General features: G+C 35.2%; 1 long non-coding RNA gene across 1 annotated transcript in view; it reads right to left on the bottom strand.

Annotated features, from left to right (window-relative positions):
• The window catches only part of LOC109499021, a 244,146-nt gene that overhangs the window by 20,852 nt on the left and 197,294 nt on the right, over positions 1–26,000 (bottom strand). The gene's annotated exons all lie outside the window — the stretch shown is intronic.

Raw genomic sequence — 26,000 nt, 5'->3', positions numbered from 1 at the left:
GTGTGAGGTGTGAGGTTACATCTCATAGTAGTTTTGATTTTTATTCCCTGATGATGAGTGATGTTGAGCATCTTTTCATGTGTCTGTTAGCCACATAAGTATCTTCTTTGGAAAAATGACTGTTCATGTCTTCTGCTCATTTCTTAACTGGATTATTTGGGGTTTTTTTGTTGAATTTGTTTACAGTTTATAGATTTTGGATAGGAACTCTTTATCAGATATGTCATTTGCAATTATCTTCTCCCATTCAGTAGGCTGCCTTTTGGGTTTCATTGGTTGTTTCCTTCACTGTGCAGAAGTTTTTATATTGAGAAGTCCCAATAGTATATTTTTGTTTTTGTTTCCCTTGCTTCCAGTGAAGTGTCCAGACAGAAGTTGCTATGGCCTAGGTCAAAGAGGTTGCTACCTATGTTCTCCTGTAGGATTTTGATGGTTTTCTGTCTCACATTTAGGTCTTTCATCTATTTTGAATTTATTTTTGTGTGTGGTATAAGAAAATGGCCCAGTTTCATTCTCCTGCATGTTGCTTTGCAGTTTTCCCAGCAACATTTGTTAAAAAAGACCATTGGATATTTTTTCCTGCTTTGTTGAAGATTAGTTGACCATATATTTGTGGGTAAATTTCCGGGTTTTCTATTTTGTTGCATTGATCTATGTGTCTGTTTCTGTGTCAGTACCATACTGTCTTGATGACTACAACTGCTCATTTTTAAATCAGATTTTTTTTCTTTCATGTTTTGTTTTGTATTTTGTATAAGTTTCTTATATATTTTTGATATTAATGCTTGATCAGATATGTGATTTACAAATACCTGGTTTCATTGCATAGGTTGCCTTTTCATTTTGTTGATTATTTCTTTTGCTATGCAGAAGCTTTGTTATAATCCATTTGTTTATGTTTGCTTTTGATGTAATCCCACATGTCTATTTTTCCCTTAAATTTGTTAGTATGTTTCATATATTTAGGTGTTGGGTGTGTGTGTGTGTGTGTGTGTGTGTATAATATTATAATTGTATAAAAATATAAATGTGTATTATATATATTATTTACAATTGTATCTTCTTGATGAATTGACTGCTTTATCATTTTACAATGATCTTCTCTGTCTCTTGTTACAGTGTTTAGCTTAAAGTCTATTTTGTCTGATATAATTATAGCTACAACTGCTCTCTTTTAGTCTTCACTTGCATAGAATGCCTTTTTCCATTCTTTTTCTTTGAGCCTATGAGTGTTTTAAAGGCAGACTTAAGCTTCTTTAAGGCAGCATAAAGTTGGAGCCTGTTTTTACATCCATCCAGCCAATCTGTCTTTTGATTGGAGAATTTAATCCATTTACATTTAAAGTAATTATTGATAGGTATGACTTTACTAATGCCATCTTACTGTTTTTTAGCTGTTTTGTGACTCCTTTTCTTCCTCTCTTACCACTTTACTTTAAACATTGATGATTTTCCATAGTGTTATGCTTTGATTCCCTTCTCTTTTTTCTTTCATGAATATAGTGTAGGCTTTTGCATTGTGGTTACCATGAGACTTACATGAAACATAGATATTACAGTCTATTTTACGTTGATAAAATCTTAGCTTCAATTGCATACAAAACGTCACTTTTTTATTCTCCCTTTTTCATGTTTTTGATGTCAGAATTTATCCTTTTGATATTCTGTATTTATCTACAAATTATTGTAGCTATGGTTATTTAAAAATTTTTTTTACATTTATTTATTTTTGAGAGACAGAGAAACAGAGCACATGTGGGGAGGGGCAGAGAGAGAAGGAGATAGAATCCAAAGCAGCCTCCAGGCTCTGAGCTGTCAGCACAGAGTCCCACGCGGGGCTTGAATCCACAAACTGTGAGATCACAACATGGGCCGAAGTCTGACACTTAACCAACTGAGCCACCCAGGTGCCCAAGCTATGGTTATTTTTAATACTCTCATCCTTTAACCTTCCTTCTAGAGTTCTGTGATTGACACACCACCATATTATAGTATTAGAACATTCTGAATTTGACTGTATTTACCTTTATCAGGGTGCTGTATATTGTCATATGTTTTTATGATAGATAGCACCTTTTCATTTCAGCTTGAAAAACTATTGGCAATTTCTTATAAGGCAGATCTTTTGTTTCTCTGGGCATCTTTATTTCTCCTTCATTTTGATGGATAACTTTGCTGGATAGAATATTTGTGGTGGTAGTTTTTGTTAGTTTGTTGTTTGTTTTTTGTTTTCTTTTGGCACTTTGAACATATCATCTCACTTTCTTCCAGCCTATGAAGTTTCTGCTGACAAATCTGCAGATAACCTCTGCTTGTAAATTACAAATTTTTTTTTCTTTTTCTGTTTTTCACATTCTCTCTTTGTCTTTAATATATGACAGTTTTATTGTAATGTGTTTTGGAGAGGATCTCTTTAAGAAGAGTTTGTTTGGTTATCTATGAACTTCATGAAGTTGGATATTCAAAACACTCTTGAGACCTAGGTATTTCTAAGCTATTATTTTTTAAAATAATTTTTCTGCCCTCGTCTCTCTCTCTTCTCCTTCTGAACCCCAATAATTTGCAAACAGTTTCTTTTGTGGTTATCATATAGATCACATAGGCATTCTTCACTCTTTTTCACTCTTTTTCTTTGTTCTCTTCTGACTGGATAATTTCAAAATCCCTGTCTTCTAACTAACACATTTTTTTTCTTCTGCTTGATCCATTCTACTAGTGATGCTTTCTATTGCATTTTCTATTTCACTCATTGTATTCTTCATATCCCGCATTTCTGCTTGATTATTTTTTTTAATTTGCATTTCTTTGTTAAACCTCTTATTTTGTTTGTGTATCATTTCCCTGATTTTTATTGAATTGGCTTTTTGTATTCTCTGTTTTTAATCTTTTTTTTAATTTTAGCTTTACTGAGGTACAATTGACATATAAAATTATAAGTGTTTTTTTTTAAGTTTAATTGTAATTGTGGTGATTTAATATACATTGTGACTGGGTGGCTCAGTCAGTTAAGCATCTGATTCTTGATTTCATCTCAGGTCATGATCTCAGGTGTGTGGGACTGAGCCCCATGATGGGCTCTGCACTGAGCATGGAGCCTGATTAAGATTCTCTCTCTCTCTCTCTCTCTCTCACTCACTCCTCTCACTCTCACTTTCTCTCTCTAAACATATATACACACACTTTGTGAATGGATTCCCCCATCTATTTAATTATCACATCCATCACCTTACATATTTATCTCTTTTTTTCATGATATTTTGGTATTTTCTTGTAGCTCATTGAGTGTCTATGTAATGCTATTTTGAATTTCTTTAACAGGTAAATCACAGGTCTCCATGTCTTTGGGATTGGTTACTGAAAAATTATTGTGATCTTTTGGTAGTGTTATGTTTCCTTGATTTTTTCATGTTCTTTGAAGTTTTGTGTTGCTGTCTTTGTATTTGAAATAGTATTCACTTCCTCTAGTCATCACTAACTGTTCTCTCCAACGCATCCAAACTCATTTTTTTTTTTAATTTGCTTTAACAGTGCACTGGAATTTCTCTGGTGGAAATATGGATTTCCACAAAGGCTCTCTCATCCATGGGTAATTACCTAAGACAGTCTTTTCTAGTGGCTTCTGGACCACAGCCCAGAGAAGCTGAATCCAGTTCAGGGGCTACTGTAGGGCCCACAAATGGGACCAAGGTCTGCATGCTCTTTATCCAATAAACAGGTAACAATATGCCACCAGGTTGTTTGGTATATGTTGCTGGACCCCACAGCTCCAAAAAGGCACTTTTGTCTATAAACAAATGCCAAATTATTATTGTTGAGAAAGGGAACAGAAAGAAGGAACATCTCATTCAGCCATGATCCTGCCTATTTTATTTATATAATGGTTGCTTAACAATATTGCATTTTGTTATGAATAGCCAAGGGCAAATTGGCCTTGAAGAACTATATGCTATGCAGTTTCTTTATGCCATGGTAAATAATTTTGAACATTTTCATAAGTTTCTAGTTGATTAGGAAATATCTATAGTCTTCTATGCTAAAATCTTACCATATTTTTAAAGGCTTTGATGATTATAGTTTAGATTTTTTTTGAGGAAAAAAAATCTTATGAGTCTTCATTTTCTCCTGTTTGAAAGTTTCATGCCTTTGAAGTTTCTGCTTCTCAGGAGAAATTTATTTTTCCAGTACAGAATTTTCAAAGTTATGTTTTTCAATATTGTTATATCATGAATAAATCAAAGCTTATAAACAGACAGATAAAAGAAACATAGGTTTTCTCAACCACCCTCTTCTTCTCTTTCTCTAAACATAGCCTTTCTCTTTTCAAGCAAGGTTTATCTACATGAAGAAAATGTGACTAAAACCCCCAGCCCTCCTGCTATGATCACTATACATCTGCTTTAACCCCAGCTTAAATGAAGCAAATACTCTAATGACTTTAATATGCTTGGCGACAGTGGTAAGAATATATTAAATACCATATACTTACAGGAACTAATTTTAGCTTCTGCCTATATATTTAAAAGGAGAAATTCAACTAAATTTACTAACCTCCTCTTACAAATAGCCATTTTAGATAATTCAGAAAAGGAAGAACAGAAATAAATATTTTTCTGTCACTGGATCTATGCTAGCAAAAAATATAATACAGACAAATTGAGTCAAAACAGTAAGCATTATTTTTCAAAATGTGTTTCTGTTCTAATTATTTAGATATTTCTAGTAATAACACGTTAAGGTTGAAGTATCCATATAACCCCTTTGACTCTTCCTGTGTGGACACAAAGAAAACCAATCAAAATCCTGAAACACTACAATCAAAATTATAATATTGAACAGGAAATCGGAGATTAATTATTCAAAATAGTTGAAATAGACTTTCTACATATCGATGAAAATGAATACAATTCCTTTCCATTAATTGTGTAAAACTTAATCCAATTCATCTGTTATTAAACATACTAATTTTATGTGGTATTTTTTAGATGTTAGCCATACTTAGCCTTTCAGACCTCTGTGACAAATAACTTTCTGATCCCTTGCTTCCTCTAGCTTTGTTGCTAAATTTTATGCAGTTGTATCTGATTACCTGATTTTCAAAATATTTTTATTGACAATGTTTATTTCTAAATCTCCAATTTACATATATCTTATCCATGTTGGCTAACATTTGCAAAAATAAAGCTTACTTTCTTTATCAATTGGAGCTGTTTGTAAAGAATAAATTTTTAAAAAGTAGTATTTTCAGATTTGCCTTGCTTTCTACAATCCTGCTTATATGGCTACTACCTTGAAATATGGGCTGTTCTGCATGCTCTAAGTACAGAACGTTTGGGGGGGAAACAAACAGTTTGGACACCTAATTATGTATTTTTGTCTTTAGTTATTTTACTTTGAATTAATGCTTCATTTCAGGGATATATACAGGTTTTTACAGTGAAACATCTCTATCTAACTACTGCCTACAATTACTGTGCATTACTTCAGCACTGTCAAATGAGAGCCAATAATTAGATCTGCCAAAACAAACCAAGGTTTTATAGCCACTGGGAAATTAATTACTACATAAAGAAATGAAACTACTCACATTCCCAGATTATTCCAAAATGGTCATTTTATAATACCGCCTTCTAGGTGATCATTTTGATTAAGAACACCACTTCACCTAAAATTTCTGCCTCCTGAAAACCAAAAGACATTAGTATAAAACTAAGTTCATTCTACTTTAGACCATTCCTATTATCTCTACCCCTTGCACCATTTTTTCAGCTGTAATACTAGGAAGTCCTTTTCTTAATTTTCCTACCTCTTTTTAGCCAGGAATCAGTCCCTACCCAATTATCCAGAGCAAAGATGACTGGCCATTTAATAAGGAATTACTGCCATCTTGTGGCTATTATAATTGAAGGCAAATAATCCTAAGGAACCACTGAGCAAGAAAAAAAGACTCGGGTGATATAATGCTCTCTGTCTTTTATCCATTTACTTCCAATATACATCATTAAAGAGGCACCATAATGCACATTGTTTTTCAGTGAAAATATGTACACTAGTATTATAACATTCAAAAAGATCTCTTTTCCACACTTGGTCAAAATGTAAATGTGAAGTGATCTAAAATAAAATCTTGAGTCTGCACAGAATAGAAAATTATGTAGGCAACTAAACAGAGGCATTAATAATTCCTATTATCTACTGCCTACGTCAGTAATTTATCTTCATTGTTTTTAATGTTAAGAATTTGTAAAAGGTCATAATTCAGTAGGTTCAAATATTCCTAACTCTGAAGTGACGTGTTTGCCACACATCTCAATAGCCCATGTCAGCACCGGAAATTGGCCAAAACCTACTAATAACCAGAAACAGATTTGAAATGAATGCTTCTCTCAGATCTGTATGGCACATGTTGTCTTCAGTATTCTGTCTCTTGACATGTGACAAATTTGCAAATTCTGCATTTTTAAGATTCACATGATACAGCCAGTAAAACACTGGCAGTGAGATAGAATGAGCACATCTAAGAACACTTTGTTCTGAAACTATAAAGCAAAAATTCGACCCTGTCTCTCTATCAAGATATGTGACATGCCATATAAAGTTAGATTTGGGGGCAGAAATCCCAAGGAGTATTTATCTGCATGTATTTGATTGCGGGAAACACCTTACTAAAAACTTGTTTTTCAACTAAGTAGAGGTTCAAAAGGATCATTTTCTCCCCCATTAGATTTGTATTGATTCTAAAGTGTAAAACCTTAAATACTCCGTAGAAAACACTCCACCTGGTGGTAGAAGAAAAAGGGTAGCCACTTTTTGCAAAAGACCCTCAGAAAAAGAGATGGAATCAATCAACAGAATACACATCTAGTTAGAAACCGTGTAAGATACTCCACTGCAGTTGGTGAGCATCTTAAAAGCAAAATCCAGACAGACTCTGTCTCTCTATAAATCTTTCCACCCCTTTCCATTACTAGTTAGGTATTGTTGGCTCTAAGCCATCTGATTTTACTATGATTTATTAACTGCTATGCATTATATATGAGATTCAGGTTTGCTGAAGAGTTACCCTTATGGTCATTGTTGCATACAAATCAGCTACTGTTAGAGAGGTTTATTGCATGATTTTATGCCGCCAGCACTTTTGTTAGTCAGTAGTATAATATGTAACTGGAAAAGAGAACCCTTCCTTTTATATTTTTCCATATATGTTTCTAGCGCAGGCAGTGCATGTTAAGAACAATAGTCCTTTGTTCTAGTCTGTTTATAAACAGAAGAAAAAGCATCCAGAACAATAGATGAGAAGAAATAAAAACCTGTTGTCTAAATCAGAGGGATTGGTATTCTCCAAATCATTGTTACAGCATTGAGTCATTTTCTCTGGTAAGACCAACTGAAACGTGAGAAAGAGCGATAATGTGAGCAAAACCAATTTACTCTTGGTAGGAAATTGGAAAAACGGTAGCAGAGGTCTAAGCAGATCTGTCTCTTAAATGAGCTACCACAAAACAGTGCTTCCACACTCTTTTTACATCTAGACATTTGATTAACTAAGTAATTCAACTCAAATTTCTAGTCCAGCTCTCAGCACAGTGACTTGAAAGCTTGCCTTTAGCACCTTTCTTACACGTTTGCTCCCAGCTGGCATAAACAATCGAGACAAAAGCAGCACATTACCCAAATGGCCTTGGTTTACCTACAACAATCACACAAAAAGAGAGAGAGAGAGAGAGAGAGAGAGAGAGAGAGAGAGAGAGAGGATATTGTCTTAATATCCAACAGAAAGGGAAGAGGTGTGACTGATCATATATTTTTTTTTAAAGTGGACGAGAGAGAGAGATGCTTTCCTTCCTATCTGAAATCCTGCCATGTTTCTTTAACCGCAAGCATTGCGGTCCACTTCAGTGTGGCATATGTTATGAAGTGTTTCTGAAGAAAGGTGTCATTGTTCAGTAACAGCACTATGTCCAAGAAGAATAAGGCAAATATTCTGCAGCTTTAGCTTTGGCATGACTGACTGTTCCAGGTATACTAGAATCATATCCACTGAGACATATGTAAAAAGGTTTTAGAATCTCATGTATGTGGATTATTAAAGGTATATATGCCTTTTAATTCTTGTTTAAGCCATCTGTGAGTGCACTTTCTAGTTTTTTAAATAGCTTGATTTCCTCTTAATTAATTGAGTAATAATAATTATAAGATAGGTTCAACTGGAGTCGCGTTTAAGAAAATCTGGATGAAAAAGTTTAGTTCAATAAAAAAAGCTTAGTTTTATTGGATGCCCACTATGTGTCTACTGATCACTTTTAAGCATAGCAGTGATAAATGGATAGTTAGTTGATATTAGAGATTCTTGATCTTTACAAGTCTTTGATTTTTATAGACATTTTTAAAATATTTATTTATTTATTTATTTTTTTATTTATTTATTTATTTTGGGGAGAACGCAAGTTGGGGAGGGGCACAGAAATACAGGCAGACAGAGGATCCAAAGCAGGCTCTGCACTGACAGCCTGACACAGTGAGCCTGATGTGGGGCTCGAACTCACAAGCCAGGAGATCATGACCTGAGCTGAAGTCGGATGCTCAACCGACTGAGCCACCCAGATGCCCCAATGTTATAGACATTTTTTAATGTATATTGAGTATTTTCTCACAAAAACTGCCAAAGAGGTGTCTAAAAGGAAGATGAGGCATTTGAGGAAGACAGGTAAAACGATCCAAGAGAATGAGCTGCGCTCATAAATGGAGAAATTTGGTAAGTATCAATTATGGGTTCTACTCACCATACGATCCCTCGTCTATGAATTCATAAATGGCCTTTAAACTCTCAAGACTATTCCAGTTTCTAGGATCAGTGGCTTGAGAAATGCCCTAAATACATGATCAGAATTTTAGGTCGTAATCCCACCCTCAATTTTCTTTTAATTTTCCTCCTCAAAGGGTATATGATTCAGAAACATGGAAAATTCAACTCGCGAAAGGAAACTATTAACTTGTAAATAGCACAGTTATTAAATGCTTTGTTTTCCTTTGGGGATGGGGGTGGGGGTGGGAATACTGAAACCACAACATTTTCTGTCTCTTAAAGATCTTCAAAGTGGATAACCGAACCATCTCAAAACCTAGCCCCAAACTACTCTCACATGCACTTGGAATACATTTTTTCCTCTTTTCTAAGATCAGCGTACACTCTGCCTATTTTCCAGGTGACTAACACGAATTTTAATGAACTACACAACCAGAGAGTGAAGATAATGGGTCTGCAATGTTTATTTCAGCTTCTTTCTTCCAATAACACTGTTTAAACTGATAAACATCATTTGGCCTTGGCAATCTAGACCCTCAGGTCTGCAGACAAACCCTAATTAAGCTAAGTGGTACCTTTTCCGAGGACATCTGCTCCCAAAAGTTTCAAATATCCATAACAAAGCATGATTTTTCAGCCTCCAGAAACATTATGATTAATATAGAAGTATTCTTTTTCCAAAAGGGTAGAGTTACGAATTGAGATAGTGCTTTCATTTTCTTAGAACTGCAAAACCTTGACTTACTCCACTTTTTGTTTGTTTGTTTCTTTCTTTGGGTATTGGGACTCTCTCACCAGTTTCACAAATTTAACAATTAAGACAATGTAAACAAACAGCAAAGCATTACAATGCAGTAGAGGCGGGAAGAAAATCTAAGATGGTTTTTTGTTGTTCTTCCTCTCAGTCTTTGCAGATTTATAAAGTAGTTTCTTTAAGAGGGTGTCTCTATGAGGCAAAGTAAAATTAACACTATTCCAGTTCATGTGAATGAGTAAGTGGTATAAAATGACATACAGGTAAAAAAAAAAAAAAAAAAAAAAACACTGACACACAAGTAACAATTTTTACATTGCTTAAAATTATAAATTTTTATGAGTTTTTGTAAGTTTTATAAGTTTGCTGAGTTTGTGTGATGCGTTGGACCAAGATAATAATTAATATAAGTATTTCTTATGTTTCTAGACATACAAAAAGTTTTTGATTTATTTTATGTTTTATATTTTTGGTAATGAGAAATAAATAAATGAACGGTTGTTTAATTCTATTAAATATATACAAATACAAACCTCTTCACTTTCTGGTAATCAGGGACTTAGGGGGGACAAACTTTTTTGAAATACTCATTTGGGTAGGAGTGAATTTTTGGTTGTGTGAAAGTTAAAGGGTGTCTCGCTCGGCAACGCTGAACTGGCACAAAAGCCGAATATTTATTTGGTTCAACCAATGTTCAATTGTGAGCTTTAGTGATTACAGTACTTGAATGGTATACAACAGGAGAACAGGTACTCCCAATTGGGGTTGGTGGGAGAGTGCTGCACAAGTCTTAGAAGATTCATGACAGAATTTGATCTTTGTTTTCAAAAACTGATTGGATTTAGGTTACACAGATCTGCCCCCTCATCCCTTGAGCTACCAGTAAGAATAAGGAACTGCATCCTGCACGCTATATAGCATAATTCGATTTAATGCATTTCATATATGTCATGCCACATTATAATGCAGCTTACACATATTCAAAACAATTGCTATGCATACTCTTTAAGCTCCAGCTTTTGTCACATTGTGCATTATTTACAATCACTTGTAAATCCGGCAAAACACACAGGCAGAAAAATCAGAGCAGGAGGTAGAGCTTGTTTTAATGTGATTATATTGGCATCTGATATGATGGTGCTTTGGACCATATTGACATGAGTGAGGATTCTATGTAGCAACTGTTCAATACCATCCGTTGGACTTCTCTGATAGACCACTTAACTATCTCAGCTTTTCCAGTGATCATCTCATTTATCTAGGATTATTGCACTGAATTTACTGTTTGGTTTTCTTCCAGAACTGAAATGTCAAGTCCAGTGTCATGTATGCAGTAGCTTTGTGCTGTGAGAGCTTCACAGATCCCCCAAAAGCTGCTAGCAGTTGATCTTTGGATAGAGCTAGAAATAAATAAATCCTCTTTAGCAGATCAATATTCATCCCATTTAATGCTTGATGTGAAACTTGTGGATTTGTGGTGGTAATGCTGATGTACAGCTAATCGTTGAAAATGGGCATTAGGGCTTTTATAGCATGGCAACATATTGTCAGGCAGGAAGGGAAAGAAGTGGTGAGCGCAGCCTGGAAAAAACATGGTGAGTGTGTATAAATTTGCTGTACACTTGGAATTCACTTGCAGCGCTTTACTATGTAATACTAGAAACCAATAATATGGACAACAAATGTATCTGCTCTGTAAAAACACCACCACCAACAACAACAAATTCCTAGGACCTTCCCTTGGTTTGTCACTCTTTATGGTACCATCTATAAAAATGAAGTAGCTAAACTTGTTTAGAGACTCTGGGGCTAAAGAAATTGATATTGAAATATTTTCCCGGTGGTGATTGATATAATTATCATTAATTATAATGTGCAAAACAGTTTAGCATAAAAGCCAGACACATTGAAGAGCTGTGGCGTTTTGGTGCTAGAAATTCACACTGAAAGTGGAGACCCTCAAAGAAAGGAGGATAGTGTCCTGAACAATTAAATCCGACTGAGAAAAAAGAGAGCAAGATCTGAAACATGGTTAATGTCAATAGTTAAGGTATTTTTTCTAGTCAATGGTGTGAAAGTCATGTATCAGAACGTTCTTAGACTGCAAGGGTTAAATTGATCCCTTTTGATTTAACAGTCTTAGTTTTTGCTGTAAATAGATGATAATTCATACTGTCATGGTGTTCGGAAAAGCAAGGTGGTGCCGGGCATTCTTCGCATGCAATAGCTTGCAGCCCAACCGCATAATCTGTAATATAGACATTTGTGGTTGCCGATGGTATATATATTTTCAACCATATTTCTCCATTATTAATTTAATATAACGCAAGCAAAATGTGCACATGATCTCTGTGTGAAAACCTTGACTTGTCAATGTTCTTACAGACTCAGCCTGCCCCGTTGAATTTTAGCAAGCATCTAAACTTATTTGTACAAAGGGATGCCTTTGTGAATACAGCATGAGAAATATGTGCTTACTGTAAGTATTGAAACTAGAGAACTGGTATTGATTTGTTTTCCCAGGAGAAATGATATTCTTTCTCAAATAGTAAGTTTTCATTTAGGTTTACTGAGAAATGAAACATTATAATCTTTACATGGTGGGAGAGGTCATTAAGCTTAAAACATGCAGAGTAACATCTGCTGGCTCCAGATAGTCACTGGAATATTCAAAAGTGTCAGTTTCTCTTGTGCAAGTCCCAAACTTTACCGCCGATAAATGATTTTCCCCCTGCCCACCGATAAGGATCTTGGGCACTCATACTTCCTTTGGTTGGCAAAGGAAGACAGGATAAGGGTAGGTCATGGTCACAGGATTGTGTTTATCTGGTGAAGAGTAAATCAGTAAACAGGGGAGGAAAGGTATGTTTATGCTTGAGGCCATGAAGATTGGGAAATAGTAATGTGCAAGGCCAAAGATGACAATTGAGAAAGTGTGTAGGTGTACCTTCGATAGCATATGCTTGTGAATTCATGCACACACATGCAGAAATATGTTCAGTTAACCTGGACATACAAAGAGGCATACTAATATATGAATAAATCAACACCTGCAGACACATTCCATCTACATTGTGTTATGTGTGTATGCGAGTATCGTATGTGTGCATGTACTACCTATGCATGCATTGGAATATCATAATCATATCCTAGAGCTTGAAATGGCTAATGTATTTGAAAATAACTTTCCTGAAAATGAAAATTTTAAAGCTGATATGAATTCACAGATAACGGAGTAACAAAAGGTTAGTCACAGAAACTATGCTGTCTTTTCTCTCTCTCTAAATGTTGAGGTTGATATCAAGGAAGATAAATAGCCTTTTGCAGAGCAAACTTTTCACTGCAAGAATGCTGGACTAGTAGATTACTATGACAATTCTTTCATTGATTTAAAGTGACATGAAGTCAGGGATTTTCTGTGACTGTTTTTTTTTTCTATCCAGAAAAATATTTTTCCAGGTTCTCAATGCTTAATTTTAAGAAGTTATTATTAAGGACTTTACAGCTGGCATATTATTTGACAAACAGGGCCATTAGAAAGTTGATAAGAAATGATAGGGTTTTTCTTTTTTCCATTTCCCATAATAGTTACATTCTTTCATTTGAATTCAGGACAGTACCATCTATGCAGCTTTTTAAGAATGAAAAGAGAATGTATCCCCATGTGCAAAGTGGAACAACTCACTTCATATTCTCTCCCTCAGTTACCATCCTTCTTATTTAGAGAGAAAAAAACTTTGAAAAATAAAGGTCTGATTTTATGAGATTTACCATTGTGTGTGTCAGGGGTGGGGGGTGGGTGAGTGGGTGCTGACTACTCCGAAACACAGAACCTGAGAGACAAACTATGCATTTTTGCCTCTTAATTTTGTCTTTACATCTATCATTTCTCTATCCATTCATTTCTTCAACAAATAATGATTGATCACATTTTGTGTGTTAAGCCAAGATGCAGCCATTCGTCTCCAAGATGTTACACTCCTCTTTTCTTTTTTTTTCTCCTTAGTCCCTGGAACATCGGTATCTATTCATATATACTTTTTCGATGTCTATACTTGTCATCAACTATTCCAAATTATTTATAAAGCAAGGTCAAATATAAATAATACAAAGATGATTGGGTTGGTGTCTGGATGGACCATAACTGAAAGGCATTCTAAAAACATGTTTATAGCTAGATAGCTAGCCAGTGGATAGTATGAGGAATCCTATGTGATTATGTGTTCCTGGCTGTACTCATAAAACACAGAGCTATGCTATCCTCATAGAACAGAGTCTATCAGTTGAGCAACAGATTACATTCTTCTATGGGAAACAAAACCACCCAGGCCAAACTGTTCACCAAAAGAATTCCTACACAACAGGCTCAGCTTTCTAAGATAGGAAAAGTAAGACTTAAATTTCCACTAGAAAAGATTTAGGTACCACCTAAATTTAGCTAAAGTGGAAAATTCAAGGAAAAACTCAATGACTCACAAACTTGTGTTAGAGACGGGTCATCTTACAAGGAGACAAACATGTGTAGAACAAATTTCTTTTATGCAAAATACTTGTGTTTAATACAGAACTGAAAACCATGGTATAGTAAGGAGGTAAGTTCTACATTCTCTCTCTCTGGGATGATAGTCTTCAAGGGCAACATATGGTCCTAAAGAATGTATGGGCTGATGATATCTTCCAGAGGATTTAAAATTATAAATGGTGGAGTTACATAATCCTTAAATGTTTTTTAGCCTAACTTTAAAAAAATTCTTATGCCAGTAGTGAGATCATGGTGGTTTATGTGAAAATTAGGAATATTAACAGTTAGACTAGATGGGCCCATTGTCTAGAAGGTTTTCCTATTGTGAAATGACTTCCATGGACTAATGTTCACAAGAGAAACCTGGACTTGTGAGTCACTGCCAGACTGATGCTCTATCAGTGCATTCCATCTGTGCAAATATAGTCTGTGATATTTTAACTAAAATTTGCTGGAAAAACTATTTAAATGTGGAAGCTTATCACTTTACCTCCCTTCCACTAATCCCTGTTAAAATATTATAAATAACACAGAGCTTAGAGTTGCAAAACAGAGACCCAACAAGACTTAATCCAAAATCTTTTTGTAAAAGATTCAAATAAAACCTTACATGAGATAAACTAAACCAACCCACTTTGATCCATATGAATTATCTGTAGTCCTGATTCCTCCAATCTTAGAAGAGAGAGAGAGAGAGAAGAACCCTCATAGTTGAAGCAGATTATTTTGTAGACTTTCCTAAAATAAAATCCTTTAAGATTTCTTAATATTTTTGTAGGTAATTCTTCTTAGAAGAAGAAAGTGTCTGATTTGCTCTACTGTTACTGTTGCAAACCTTCAGTGCCTTCTTATTTCTGGAATACACAGGGGTTCCTTGAAACACTCCCTGAAAAGACCTGGAACTTCCTTTTTCTTCCCCCCCCCCCCCCCACCCAAGACAATGAATGAAAAGGATTTCACGCAGAGACAATGTTAGAGAGACAGGGACACACTTTGAAGTTAACTAATTTGACAAGAAGTTTGGGGATTCTTAAAAAATAATGAAAAGGATCTTTGCTGAATTTTTATTTTGTTTCTGTTCTGCCTTTAGTTCACACAGGCGGGTTCAGGCAGGAAGCACAGCCTGAACAGCTCAGCCAGATCTGGAGGGATTAGTTACAGCAAAGAAGGCTGTTGTGTGAATCTGAGTCATTTTTTTTTATGGTAGCAATTCTAAAGAAAAAAACAATTCATGCATACGTAAGCGTGCCAAATCCCACCTTTATAAAAAGTATATCTGGTCAAACATTTTAATATAAAAATCTCCTAAAAATCACCTAATTGGAATGATTTTTTTCTATGATACTGTTTTATTGGACTCTACTAAAGACACGTTTTCTTATTTCTGAATATAATGTGATTTTAGTCATAATTTTCAATATTTGGCTTGGCCTGGGCTTTGTGCTTCCTCAAAGCGGCATCATCGATTGCTTTTAGAGACAAGTAATTGGTAAGGCCAGAAGATAGAGTCAAACAAGCAGAATGAGAAAGACTTCCAGTCAACTTTAAGAACAATAAGGGGGATGTTAAAGGTAAGATGGTGATCCAAATTTTCCACAATGCTTTAGGACTAAACTACAGGTGAATAAAAAAATAATTTTCTATTTCCAGAAATATAATTTCCTAGATAAATGTATGCCAAATCGGAAGAATAAAATCCACTCCTTGAAATATATCACAAGCAAAGATCTACTGTAAAATATTATTAAGGATTTGTTTCTGCTACACCTAAAATTGCATCACTCATTAAAGTTTAGATTTCAGGGGCGCCTGGGTGGCGCAGTCGGTTAAGCGTCCGACTTCAGCCAGGTCACGATCTCGCGGTCCCTGAGTTCGAGCCCCGCGTCAGGCTCTGGGCTGATGGCTCGGAGCCTGGAGCCTGTTTCCGATTCTGTGTCTCCCTCTCTCTCTGCCCCTACCCCGTTCATGCTCTGTCTCTCTCTGTCCCAAAAATAAATAAAAACGTTGAAAAAAAAATTAAAAAAAAAAAAGTTTAGATTTCACCTTCTGCTCTCCAACCAATGCCCCAGACCTGGAACAATCATGAGACAAATGGACTAACTTAACTAAAATATTAACTCCTCAAATTGTAAGCTGTACCTCCTGTTGCATTGTGTTCTCATACGGTTTGTTTGGAAACCTTCTCTGACTATGGGGTAATAGATTTACAGGCTTGTAAAATTAAAACAAAAAATATTTTAATGATAATGGTTTTGCAATTTTCCCCAAATTTTGGTTCCAGAACCACTGGATGAATAGAGTAGCGCCAGTGGTGCAAGGAATGCCTCTACTCAAGATGACAACTTTATGTAGCCAGACAGCATTACACATGTTATTCCAAATCCCACAAGAGAAATTTTGAAAAAACTCCATTGGCTTTCTCCCACAAGAACCCTACTGTTGGTAACGTTTGGAATAGCCCACCAGACCTGACAGATCTGTTTCTTATTATATTGTGTAAGATCATTTCTCTTTTCTGCCTCATCATTTATCCATTTAACTAATGTATCGTAGATAACGATTATTTATTGTTAACAATCAGAAAACACACTTGGCCAATTAGTAGAAAGAGGTCCATTATTATTGTGACATTAAAGCATGAATATTCCATTTATTGAGATTCATTATTAAAAAGGAGCTAATGGATTTTGACATTCCAAGAGTTTCCATAATTTTGTTGGCTTATGTTTAGCTTGAGGTATAAAAGGCAAACACAATTTCATTTATCAATACGTAAAATTGAGACAAATCCTGGTAGAAAAGTAAAGAATTAGAATACTTATTTGAAATTAAAATCTATGTTATTCCACTAATTTGTTAATGGTTTTTATACAAAAATTAAACAGCATTCAGTATGTAGCAAGATATATTACCAGCTAAGAAAGACTTCTTTGGCAATTACCCCACTGTTTAGTTTTTAAATTTATTTTGAAATAAACAATTATCAACACAATTACCTCAATATGTATCCTTTCTGCATTTGCAGAAACACATAATCTCATTTGTTTTAATTGTATTAGATAAGTGGACAAACTAAAAGTTTGCCAAAACCTATTTTCTGGCTTTATTTAAAATGAAAAAAGGAAAATACAAATCAAAAAAACAATAATGAAAAATAACTTGGGTCAAAAGTAGTTGTAAAGTCAAGTAGGTAGTGTCTCTTTCCTCTCTACCTCTATTCCCCACCCAGCACATACACACATACACACACACACACACACACACACACACACACACACATTTATTCACTCGCAGAGACATTAATCCAGGTATTTTGATTCTCTGATTCATCACAAGTAAAATTCAATATCTATGTGCCATTCTCTCCTCCTACTGTATAATATGCAGGTACCATTAGAATTTATTTGCCTACCTAGCCACCTTAGAAGAAATAACATTTTCAGCATTTATTTACAGAGGTATTTAACTAAGCCTTACTCAACTTGCTTGCTATTTTTTCTTGTAATCCTGTAGATAGTGAAGTTAAATAGCTCTGCAACTACAACATTTTGCAATAATGTTTAAAATATAATTGCACAAAATTTGTGAGGTTGTGGGTCAATGAATTGACATCTTTCTGTTCTCTGCTCTGAAAGGACAGCAGAGGGAGCCCCTGCATGATTTAAGGAGACTAAAGGCAGGCAGGAAAAGAAAGAAGTTGGAAGTTACCTGCGGGTGCCCTCTGCTGGAGTCACTGGTAAAAGTTCAGATTTCAAAAAGAATTTGCAAGCACTGAATTCCAAACTTGATCTTAGCATGCATTACCAGTCATCACACAGGGTGTAGCAGGATTTCCAAAATATAATCTAATTTTAATTCATTTCAATTAAAAAATTAAATACATGCTTTACATTTTTTCCGTGAATTTTGAAGTCAATAAGTCAAATTTTGGTGGAAAATCTCACTACTCTGAAATTTGTATCATCACTGAAGTGTTACGATAGTTTCTCCATAACTATACGACTCCTACATATTCCAGAATCTTAATATGAAATATATAAAACTATTATATTCATATTCCTATAATGCAGGTATATCATTGTAATGTAAAATAGTTTTCTAGTAGGTGAAAGAGTCTGTTTAAAGGGGTCTGGGATCAGAGCTTGTACCAACTGAATGATGTGGCTTTCCTTGTGATAGTTTATCAATAATTCCAGTTACTGAAAACCATTTCAATGTCTGCTTGCTTTTCAATTCCTTTGAAGAACCCTTCAGAAAAAGATATCTTTTAATTCAGATTAATTGGTAATACAATTACTTTCAATTTTATGGGAAATATGTGTTAATTATAAATAAAATATTATTCATTATAATTTCTCCTGAGAAACAATAAATCTCTAGAAATTCCTAGAGGTATTTTTGTTAGAGGTAAATAAGGTTGAAAAATATTTCCTCCATTAATATTTTGCCACTGTTTTATGACTGTTGAAAAGGCCCATCTATAGTAAATAAAGCAGATATTTGACAGCAAAGAGTTTGATTGTTTTTGCTTCCAGTTTAGACTGAATACACTAGTCATTTTTTTAGTCTGTATTTAGGACATTACTTTTAAATTACCCCTAAAAGATACTTTGAATAGTGAGGTGTAATGGTGAAATATAAATGTTCTGTGTGTGCACTTAGTACTAACTTGCAAAAATTTTACTTTTTATTCAAGGAAAAGGAGGATATTAGTGTTTTCCACAGCAAAAAGAAAAAAAATGATTATTAAACATAAGTGAAAATAAGCAACTTTTTGCCTGTTCTGTAACATGAACTTCCACTTGACCAAGCCCAGCATGAATGATACAACATAAAAGGAAAGTATCTTGAGTTGTTTCCTTGCATTTGGGCTTATATAGACCATTAAAAATACTGAGCATTAACCTAACTTTGAAATGAGGCCTATATGTCAGTGTTGGGAGATGAGAGTTGGGGAGAGAAGAGGTAAGCATGGGCTGAAGATGAACAAGTGTTATTAGTTATTATATGTTCACATTGTCCTTCTTTTGGTGTCCAATTTCATATATATATTTACTTATTTTGAAGCCAGTGAAATTTTAAAGAATAAAGGCAACTAAAGGATGGCAGCTAGGAACTGCCCAATTTTACCTTGAAACCTAGATCTACATTGTTTTTAAAAGCTTTCAATAATCCAAGCAGAGTAAGGCTGAAACTCTAAATGTTCAGAAAAGTTTAACTTTATAAATATTTATACACACTTCTAGAATGCAGAATAGGAATTAAACTATATGTACTTTCAATTCAGATTAAACATTCATCTGTTCATCAGACAAATATTCAATGGCTCTCATGAGTTAGACCCAGTCCCAGGTCCTGGTGAGGAAGCAATACACTGCCCTCATTAAACTGACATTTTCATTTCACAATAGATAACACTGTTGTCATTTATCATATTCTACAAATATTCATAGAGCTAAAGCACAGTTAATCTATCCAAGGCAGAAAAAGAGTTTACGGAAAGTGTTGAAATCGTTTGTTGTGAATAATACACTGTTAAAAGTTTATAGGTTTTTAATCTCACCCTTTTATTTTTCTTACTGTCAAAGATTTCTGAAGATTTCCTGCATTTTTCTTTTTAGCTTCTCAGTTTGGGACTGATGCATTGATCATGTTTTCAAAAAACAACGTTCTTGCTCATTTTTAGAGTCATGTAAGGGAGGGCTTACTACTTCAAATACTAAAGGGACCATGATTGTAACAAATATTAGATAATATAAGTGAACGCTAGGAAGGTCAAACTCAATCTGAAGGAGTTCAGTATTCTTTCAATTCCCATCACAATCTCTATCTCTATCCAAAAATGGTGCCTGGCAAAAATATGACACCTTTTTTCACTGAATTAAGCCAATAGGGATTTTGCCAACGATTTCAGGCTTTTCCATCACCCTCTACTTTCCCAGCTCTATTTCCGAACCATAATCTCCTCCATGCTGTCTACATGGGGGACATTTTAACAACATTGTTTCTTGTGTATTACTGATTCTCAACTTTTCTCCTAATTTTGTCTGTAAATTGTTTTCTGGCAAAAACTATCTTTCCTCAATTTTGTTGTGAACTTGAATCTTCAAGAACTAATTGAAATGGCATTTCTTTTTTGAAGCAACCTCTGATTTCCTTCACAACTAGAAGCTTCCGTGTGCTTTCTCTAAATTCGTATAATATTTTTTCTAAACTTCTTTCTGAGCTTAGTATACTTACCATATTTAATTTTTTTCCAGTACAAATCTTAGGTATTCTAATACTAAACTCTGAGAATCAGTGAATCTCTGGGTGTGATAAATATGAGTGGTGAACATAATGAAGTTTTTTGAAAACACACATATATATACAAACAATTATAATTCATAACCTGATTATTTTTATTCAAAGCACTTCTTAGTGAGATTATCCCCTGAGGTCTAATGTGCCTTTAAGAAACAAATGGTATCCCACGCTTCAGGTTATTTTGGCCTCCAAGATGCTGTACAAAGTTAGTTTATCAAATGATGAATTACGATATTTAGACTTAACATTGGAATTAAAATTGGAAAGTATTTTTATTGCAAATCATTTTTCTAAGGAGTGACAATTTTCAAGATTATGTTTTGCATTGAAAAGATGTGTCTTAGGAAATTTGAAGAAAAGTGTTATACTATTGTTTAAATTATGTAAAAAAAGATATATTTTCACATCCAATAAAGCTTTCTCAACTGAAAAATAATAGATAAAAAATGAAGATAGATAGATAGATCGATCTTAGAAGAGTAAAATATAAAGAAATTTTGCTAATAAAAGTTTTTCTGTAAGTAATTTTTATGTACTAAAGCCCTGTTGGCCAGGTGTTTATGTCCTACATACACTTAAAAAGAAGACTCAGAGAGTGTGTGATTATTTGTCACACTTTTTGAATTAACATTACACAGAGATGCAATTATGATATTCATTAAAATATAATATTCATTATCCATTTCTTTTTTAAATTTTTTAATGTTTATTAATTTTTGAGACAGAGAGAGATAGAGCATGAATGGGGGAGGGTCAGAGAGAGAGAGAGGGACACATAGAATCTGAAACAGGCTCCAGGCTCTGAGCTGTCAGCACAGAGCCCAACGCAGGGCTCGAACTCACAGACCGCGAGATCATGACCTGAGCTGAAATCGGACGCTTAACCGACTGAGCCACCCAGGCGCCCCTCATTATCCATTTCTAAATGTCATTATGGACATTTAGAAATATCTCTTTGGCAGAGACAAATACAGCCCTTTTGCTTTTTTTCTAGCTAGACCACATTTCCAAGGCTCCTTTTCATGTTTGGTGGAACATGACCAAGCTTTGACTAATGGCCAGTGAAGCCTCACGCAAGCAATTTTTCATGTTCTATTTTCTTGGAGATGACTCCAGGGCCTTCGGGGTTAGTAGAGTCACACTATGGTAAGAGCCTTGATCCCTGAATCATCACCTGGAGGAGAGCCACAAAACAACAACAACAACAAAACAAACAAAAACAACTTCCTGATTGAGAACATTCATGGTGGACTGTTATAAGAGAGAAAAATATGCTTTATTATGTGAAGCCACTAAAATGTTGGCATCGTATATTAGAGAAAATGGCCAACTCTAACATAGACACATCAGCAAGTCAGACTAGCTTTCTTGTGACCTGCAGACATAGTCCACATAGAAGTGTGCATAAAAGGGTTACATTTCTAAATTTAGATTAGGCCAACCAAAAGGCAGTAAACCTTAGAGCATGATGAACTCATTATTTTGCATGAGATCCAGTTCAGTAAGAATGGAAATGTTTACAAGCTAGATTTTTTTCACACAAACAAAATTGTATTCGCTGAATTGTGTGTGGGAGGAAGGTCTTATCTTTAAAAGCTACCTTACATTTATTGGAAAAGTGTCACTGACAAAACAGAAACTTAACCCTAAAATCTTAGTGTCTGGAATTATTGGAGTAACAACAGTGTGGAAATAGCTCTTATCTTTCATTTTAATATCTGTTAGCAAGTTAGAGTTTGCAAAGAGAATTCACATGTATTATTTTATCAACGGAGAAAAATTTCAAGGTAGAAACTATTGTTAGCTCCATTTTGCCATGGGAAAACCAAAAGGTAAAATGATACTGGCAGATTGATACAGCCGGCAGTGCGGGTAGCCACAGAGCTGGGCAAAAATTAACCCGTTGCAAACAATGCTACAATTTCTGACTACTTTGTGCCAGAAACTCTCCTAGTGCCAGGCATTACTGTGCAAATACAAAGATGAATAAGAGGTAGTCCCACCTGAACTACCCTGTCCCAAGAATATGCCATCTCTTCTTTATTTGAGCTAGGCAAGGTAAAGCACGTGGCATAGCTAAGTAGAATCCTTTATACCATTTTCCAGGAAGGGCCCTTTCTCTTTTCAGAAACTTTGGGAGAGTCCCAGTAACCAGAGTCTCTAGACTGGGGAAATTCTCAATACCCTTTTCCTCACGTGCCCTCATCTGCTGGTGTCCCCGGCGAGTAAGTTCTATCCCATCCGTCTCCCGATCACCAGCTTTCTGGCAGAAACCCTTACTCTAGCTTACCTCCTTGGAGAGCATTAAATCTGAAAAGGTTTTTTGCTGCGCCTGAAGTGATTATCCGAAAGCCTGCTCCACTTGTTCTTTCTACAGTGTTTGAGCTGAAAAAGACCTTGGGGAAATTGAGTACTACACTGGCTATCGATGGATGGCCCTAGTTCTTTGAATTGTTTTTAGTGCCTTATGGAAGCATACCTCAGACCAGCCTGATCCAACTGGGTGAACCACATATTACACAGAATATCCTGTTTGTGTTTTACACACAAGGATTATTTAGTAGGCAAAGATTCAAATCATTATAATCCTAAGGAATTTGGTAGGCTTAATAACTAGTATGTTAGTCATGTGTTATGTGCTCTTAAGTGTGTTATCTCATGTAGTCCTCACAACAAGCCAATGAGATGAATACTACGAGTAATCCTGAAAGTTTAGGCTTAGAGAAGTAGGAAAACTGACCAAGGTCACATAGCTGGTCAGTGAAAGGAGGGACACTGGAAGCCTCTTCTTTTCTGATGCCAAAGCCCTTTCTTTTAACTGGTCTTGACTTGTTATATGTCTCTTCTTTGAAACAAAGGCACTCCATCACAAGAAATCTTAAGGTTGAATTTAGGGGAAAAAATGAGTGGGAGGCTATAAAAGAGTTCCTCACATTTAATACAATCCTTGCATTATGCACGGCCATCTGTCTGCATGTCTTCCTGAGAGCAAATGGTATGATCTCGTATTTGTAACCCACCATTATTTTATACTATTTGATGCAAACTACTTACATTTTTCTTATTCAGGAAGGTAAGATTACAGAGAGACACATCTGTGCCTGTTTGGGCACTTAGGCCTGTGCTTTTTGAAATTTATATGAAAAATGCAGATTATGTTACAATATTTTTCAAACTTCATGGTCCATACTCTTTTATAAATTGTAGGGCAGGAGTTTAGTCTTACTGTTACACCCTTCTTATTACTTTTAGCTCTTTCTAGTATTTAAGACACTAATTGATTAAGGATTAATACAAAAATCTAAGAAATTATGTAATAATTATCCTTATAACCAACTTTAATTGAGGATTTATATATCTTTTTTTTTAATTTTTTTTCAACGTTTATTTATTTTTGGGACAGAGAGAGACAGAGCATGAACGGGGGAGGGGCAGAGAGAGAGGGAGACACAGAATCAGAAACAGGCTCCAGGCTCCGAGCCATCAGCTCAGAGCCTGACGCGGGGCTCGAACTCACGGACCGCGAGATCGTGACCTGGCTGAAGTCGGACGTTTAACTGACTGCGCCACCCAGGCGCCCCAAGGATTTATATTTCTTGCAGATATATAAAGTAGGTGCAGATTAGACTCAGTCATTCTGACACTAGGCCTTGCCTTGTAAGCCTCCCACATCTAAACATCACTATTGAAAGGAACAAGAAAAAAAATTTGTTTGATAGAAATGCCCATTAAAGTTCCCCTGTTAGAAAATACTCAATTCGGTGTCTAGAATTTATTATTATAGAAAAAGTTCTATCCTTTGAAAGGAGTATTGCTTTGTGCAACAAAAAGAACCATCTCATGAATGAATCTGCTATTAAGCATAGCCAAGTGGCATCGAGGTCACATGTGTATAACAAAATATAACAGGTATTAGACAAGTTAATGGGAAAAACTTAAACAGAGTCACCATAGGGGCGCCTGGGTGGCTCAGTCAGTTAAGCATCTGACTTCGGCTCTGGTCATGATCTCACAGTTTGTGAGTTCGAGCCCTGCATCGGGCTCTGTGCTGACAGCTTAGAGCCTGAATCTCACTTCAGATTCTGTGTTTCCCTCTCTCTCTGCTCCTCTCCTGCTCATGCTCTGTCTCTCTCTCTCCTTCAAAAATAAATAAAAACATTAAAAAAATTAATTAAAAAAAGTCACCATAAATGAAGCAAAAAAAAAAAGAGAGAGAGAGAGAGAGAGAGAGAGGGAGAGAGGGAGGGAGGTAGTTGCTGAGTTGAAGTATTTATCTTCATCCAATCTAACATCATCCAAAGGAAATTGAAGTGGACTTTTAAGAGCTAACTTGATTGAATTACTTCCTTAGTGCTGAGCACTGTTTTGAATGCTTTACTTGTATTAATTTGTAATTCCAAACCATGCTAAAGGTTATTATCCCCCTTTTCCAAATAATACAACTGAGATACAAAAGTTTTTAATAAAATGTCCAAGTTCCATAGCCTAAACCAGGATTAAAGCCCAGGTTTGATGCCAGAGTACCCATTCTTATCATTATGATTTTGTTACCATAATTACTACTCAGAAGTGTTTATTATTGAAGTTTTCTATCTTAAAAGTTCTGCTAAATTTTAAAACGCAGTAATATATTTGAAAAGTTAAATTATGATGTAGCATTCCACATATATTATGTCTCCGAAAAGCATCCGTACTGACTCTACTGCGGTTGTAAGTCAAATGACTTTCTATCTGACAACATCATAAACTCCATCTGGAATCTGAAAATAAAGCTGCTCTTTGCCTCTTGCATCGTCATTAGTCATATAGATTTTTTGGTTGGAACTTGGCAGTAGGACAAGGTGGAAAACTCCACGGTCTACTTGGGAGAGACATCCCTTTAGGGGAAAGACCTGGATGACCGTACTCATGTTAACTCTTCCCAAAAATATTTTTAATTTTAGGTAACATTTCTGCTTTGAGATCTTTCCCCCAGGCTAGTGCCAAGTGGAAGGACCACTAATATCTATGCAAATGACCTCTCCCATACCATGCACTTCTACTTCCGGCTCACTTCTTCAGGTTCCATCTAGTTTCTGACTATTCAGATTTGAATCCTGACTACCCCCCCTTACTGGATCTGTGAACATAAAGCAAAGTAGTTAATCTTTCTCAATAACAAACTCCTCATCTATAAAATAAAGGTATCAATAGTACATACATGATAGGGTTATTATAATGGTCAAGTGAGGTAAGGCATGTAAGATGCTTAGAACAGTTTCCAGAATTTAGCAAGTACTCAATAAATATTAAATACATGCTTTTTGAAATTCAAAGAGCCAAGATTTGAAGTTGAATAATAAACCCCTGTAGATTAATACTAAGTTGTTCAAAGCACTTTTCAAATATCTGGAATATGTTCTTGTTCTATGCGTTAGTGAAGAAAGTAAGATTCAGAGCAATAAATTGTCAGGACATTGTCCTTTAGGCACTATGAATATAGATTCCCATAAACTACTAAGGACTGGTACAGACCAACTGTGGGTTGTTTCCAAAGTATGATTTTTTTTCTTCCTTTTATAAAAGATAAATGTCATATCACAAGTTGTCCATGCCTGGAAGACAATTTGATTGTT

Source organism: Felis catus, chromosome B1, assembly GCF_018350175.1.
Source record: "Felis catus isolate Fca126 chromosome B1, F.catus_Fca126_mat1.0, whole genome shotgun sequence".
In the NCBI taxonomy this organism is placed as follows: domain Eukaryota; kingdom Metazoa; phylum Chordata; class Mammalia; order Carnivora; family Felidae; genus Felis; species Felis catus.
Note: the sequence above shows the minus strand (reverse complement) of the source record. Positions and strands in the feature narration are given on the sequence as shown.